The sequence below is a fragment of the Jaculus jaculus genome, chromosome 18 (assembly GCF_020740685.1).
Source record: "Jaculus jaculus isolate mJacJac1 chromosome 18, mJacJac1.mat.Y.cur, whole genome shotgun sequence".
In the NCBI taxonomy this organism is placed as follows: Eukaryota; Metazoa; Chordata; class Mammalia; order Rodentia; family Dipodidae; genus Jaculus; species Jaculus jaculus.
The window spans coordinates 31,398,448-31,403,481 of NC_059119.1; the positions used below are offsets into that span (position 1 = coordinate 31,398,448).

The 5,034-nt window shown below is 44.8% G+C and overlaps 1 non-coding gene across 1 annotated transcript; it reads left to right on the forward strand.

Moving 5' to 3' along the window:
- The first annotated feature begins 2,914 nt into the window (after nucleotides 1–2,914).
- LOC123455906 lies at nucleotides 2,915–3,110 on the forward strand. Its single transcript, XR_006634208.1, has one exon.
- The last annotated feature ends 1,924 nt before the right edge of the window (nucleotides 3,111–5,034 follow it).

Consider the following 5,034-nt stretch of genomic DNA (forward strand, 5'->3'; position numbering starts at 1 on the left):
CTAGAATATAAAAAGAACTCCAAAATCTAAATGTTAAGGAAATAAACCTCCCCCCCCCCCAAAAAAAAAAAAACAGGCTATGGAACTGAATAGAGAGCTCTTAAAAGAAGAAATACAGATGCCTAAGAGTTATGGTTTTTTAATATTATTTATTTAAGTGTTTAGTAGCCTTATCCATCCAGGAAATGCAAACTAAAACCACTTTGTGATTTCATCTTATCATAGCCAGCATGGATATCATCAAGGAAACAAATGGTTGGGGGAGAGCAGCTGCCTTCAGAGCTGGTGCATCCATGGGGTCCCCAGAGGCTTGCAGAGGTCCTTAGTGCGAGCCTGCATGGCTGCTGGTGGTCACCCCCATACCTTTGATTCCCACTTCTTCCCCCTAACCTTCCTGACACCATTAGATAAAGTGGACCGTGTTTCCCACCAGGAATAGATGGTAAGACCCTATTGCTGAAGACTTCACATACTTGGGCTGCAAGGCCACTGAGAAATCCTACTAGAACTGAGCTGATAACCTCCTCCATGTAGACCAGCTGACAGAAAGCTAGAAGAAACCACTCTACATGCAGTTCAATGGGAGAAAGAGAAATCACCAGTGAAGATACTCAACAGTGGACACTGCAAGCCTCATATTTGGCCAGCCAGGCCAAATGAGCCAACAGGTGCAATAGTGGCACATCTGTCATGGTGGAAACCAACTGCCCTCTAATTAGACTGGAGGCCCACTCCATGGGAGGGAATACATCCCTGATACTGAAAACTTAAAACAGGGGTAGTCACGAGCCTTAAGGGTGTAACATCTGCTGCTGTCTGGCTAAACATATATACTATGCTTATCAAACTGCCCAGTAAGCACTTCTGTTAATGTTCATACCCTTATATTCATGCTACTCTCACTTTTGGTTAGAGAATCTTCTCTTTTCAGATGGCAATGACCTTGGGATGACTCAGAAGGCACCATAGTGCTAAGAAGAAGTGGCAGAGAAGTGCTCAGCACTGCGATATCACATCTTCCAAGGCTCAGGGTCTATTGCATAAGAGGTGGTGGAAAGAATGTAAGAAACAAAGGAAGGGTAGGACTGCTTACAACATGCTCCCCCCCCACCACCACCAGACATAAAATGTTCTAGATATCCATGACCTCACAATGCCTGACACTACCTACACAAGACCATCATAAGAGGAGGAAAAGATCATGACATCAAAATAAAAGAGGGACTGACGAAAGTGGACCACATCTCCTGCACAGCCAGAGACCCCAGACTCAGTGGCTGAGGAACACTCCAGAGGCGCCAGACATCATCACTTCACTCCCCACACATGACTGATGTCTGCTTGGGTCTGAGCACCACATTCTCTTTGTCCATGTGTTGATGGACACCAGGGTGATTCCACGTCCTGGTATTATGAGCAGTTCTACAAGAAACAAGTACCGGGCTGGAGAGATAGCTTAGCGGTTAAGCAATTGCCTGTGAAGCCTAAGGACCCCGGTTCGAGGCTCGATTCCCCAGGACCCACGTTAGCCAGATGCACAAGGGGGCGCACGCGTCTGGAGTTCATTTGCAGAGGCTGGAAGCCCTGGCGCGCCCATTCTCTCTCTCTCTCCCTCTATCTGTCTTCTCTCTGTGTCTGTCGCTCTCAAATAAATAAATGAAAAATGAATAAAAACAGATTCAAAAAAAAAAAAAAGAAAGAAACAAGTACCTCTGTGGCATGCTGTCTTAGAAGGCTTCAGGTAAATACCCAGGAGTTGACCGTGAATTTATCCTCAACACAGATCTTGATGGAGTATGAAGTTGAGGCACATCCAAGGTGCCCATGGTTTAAGGACTCCTGGAAGAACAGAAAAAGAGATGGTCACCCTTTCCTCTCTCCAGTGTCCTCATCATAAAGCCAACCACAAACCCAGGTCCAAGTCTTCTCAACACAGAATAGGTACAGTACTCACCCAGCAGGATTCCCACCAGCTTCAGTAAGAAAACAATTTGCAAACAAAACCATCATGACCTTAGCCATGGCTGTTGAAGACACCATCTTCACTAAGAGGAGAGGGCAAAATTATGGTATTTTTAAAAAATAGTCCAGTTCCCCTGATTGCTGGTGTGGGGCTGACAGGGCCCTGTGCTTCTGCAGCCTGAGCTGGCCTGGGTGCGGGGTCCTTGGTTCCTAGTTCCCTGACTCCCAGATCCCCCGCATGGGCCGATGTGTGCATCTCGTGTACAGATATGTATTTAGATATTGAAATTTGAGAGCCAGATATGCTTCTTTCTATGAGATACCATTGCTTCTAGACTTACTCGCTGCCCAAAGCTACAGACATGTGGGCATGCCCACATATACCAGCCTGTGTGAACGCATATTCCTATCTTTGTTTTTGTATCTGCCAGCATATTAGAATGATTACAAGCTCATACTGACGTCTGCAACTCTAATAAAGCACCACAGGGTGATTCAAGCCTTCTCCTCAATAGATACACAACTTCTCACACTCACAGAAACTTGGCTCCAGGGCTGGAGAGATGGCTTAGCAGTTAAGGCGCTTGTCTTCAAAGCCAAAAGACCCAGGTTCAATTCCCCACAACCCATGTTAGCCAGATACACAAGGGGGCGCATGCGTCTGGAGTTTGTTTGCAGTGGCTAGAGGACCTGGTGAGCCCATTCTCTCTCTCTCTCTCTCTATCTATCTATCTATCTCTATCTCTATCTCTATCTCAAATAAGTAAATAAATAAAAATACTTTTTAAAAAGAGGTGGAGCCGGGCATGGTGGCATACACCTTTAATCCCAGCACTCGGGAGGCAGAGGTAGGAGGATCGCCGTGAGTTCGAGGCCATCCTGAGACTACGTAGTGAATTCCAGGAGAGCCTAAGCTAGAGTGGAACCCTACCTCAAAAATCCAAAAAAAAAAAAAAAGAGGTGGGAATGTGGCCTGAGGTGGCAGTGTGCGTGCAATGGGTACAGTGTGGGAGGCACACGTGGGCCGAGCGTGACAGCGTGTGTGTGTGTGTGTGTGTACATGCACCGTGGAGTGCAAAGCAAGCGTGTGCATCTGCCCCGACACTCCCCCCCGCCGAAAAAAAAAAAAAGAAACTTGGCTCCAGTTACCTGCAATTTACTCATGTTGTCTATGTATACATACACATTATATACATATCTACGTGAATAACTGAATGAGTATATATCTATATATATATTGCAGTTTCAGCTTTGGTAACCCGTATGAAGTTTAGTGTCTGTAAACACTGATACTTATTTGTCTTTGACTTTCGAATATGCAGTTAAAGCAGTTATCTAACATTGCTTCCATTGGCTTCTTCCCTGTCCACTTTCTCTAGTGAGGTTATGTCACACGTTCATAATATAATTAGATTCATTTGTCACTTGTATTCACTTCCTCCTGAGATCTCTAGGCACTCTGGCTGATTTCTTTTGAAAAATTTACATGTGGAGAAAGGAATGTGAGGACATAGCCCAGCAGTTAGAGGGACTTGCTTTCCATGCCTGACAACCTGAGTTCGGTCCCTCCCAGAACCCAGCAAAGCCAGATGCAAAGTGACACATGCATCTGTAATGCCAGAGCTCCTATGATGATGGGAATGGAACCAGGAGAATCCAGAGTTCATAGGCCAGCCAGACTGGGGTTCATTTGCAGCAGCAGGTTGGCCCTCAAAGAAGGTGGAAGAAAGTTAGGCATGGTTAGTGCATGCCCTTAATGCCAGCACTCGGGAGGCTAAGGCAGGAGAAACACCACAGCTCAAGGTCAGCCAGGTCTACCAAATGAGTTCCAGATCAGCCTGAGCTAGTTTGATACCCTGCCTTAAAAAGAAAGAAGGAGGGCTGGTGAGATGGCTTAGCAGTTAAGGCACATGCCTGTGAAACCTAAGGACCCAGGTTCAATTCTCCAGGTCCCACGTAAGCCAGATGCACATAGTGGCACATGCATCTGGAGTTCGCTTGCAGTGACTAGAGGCCCTGGTGTGCCCATTCTCTCTCTCTCTCTCCCCCTCTGTCTTTCTCTAGTAAATAAATAAATAAAATCTTAAAAAAGAAAGAAAGAAAGAAGAAAGGAAGGAAGGAGGAGGATAAAGAATAAGAGGAGGAAGAAAGGTGGAAAAAGAGCTCAGACACCTAGCGGTTATCCTCTGCCCTCAATGTATGGACTGTGGTATGTGTGCACCTTCTACCTACCCTTTCCACAAACACTCACAAATAAATAATGAATATTAAAAAAAGAAAAAGAAAACAAATGGCAGTGAGGCTATGAGGGAAGAGAAACCCTTATTCGCTGTTGGGAAGCATGTAAAAATACTTTTTAAAAAAAAAAAAGTAGCCACTGTAGAAACCCGTATGGAGGTTTCTTAAAAAGCTAAAAATCGTTGGGGCATAGTGGTGCACGCCTTTAATCCCAGCACTTGGGAGGCAGAGGTAGGAGGATCACCGTGAGTTCAAGGCCACCCTGAGGCTACATAATGAATTCCAGGTCAGCCTGGGCTAGAGTGAGACCCTACCTCAAAAAAAAAAAAAAAAAAGCTAAAAATCCAGGGCTACAAAGATGGTTCAGCAGCTAAAAGGCACATGCCTGCAAAGCCTAACAACCTGGGTTCAATTCCCCAGTATCCACGTAAACCAGATGCACAAAGTGACACAGCCTTCTGGAGTTTGTTGGCAGTGGCTAGTAGCCCTGGCATGCTCATCCATTCTATCTATCTGTCTGTCTGTCTGTCTGTCTATTTGCTTGTAAATAAATTTTAAAAAGCTAAAAATCCAACTAACATATGACTCAGCTATACCACTCCTGGGCCTATACCCAAAGGACTCTATACCCTATGCCTGCACGTTCAGCTCCATGTTTACTAGTGCACTATCCTAAATGTCTATCAACTGACGAAAGGATAATAAAAACTATCCATTTCATTCAGCTGTAAAGAAAAATAAAATTATAAAGCTTCCAGGAAATTTCATAAAATGGGTGATGGGAAAATATAATACTAAGTGAAGTAAACCACATGTTTTCTCTCATATGTGGAT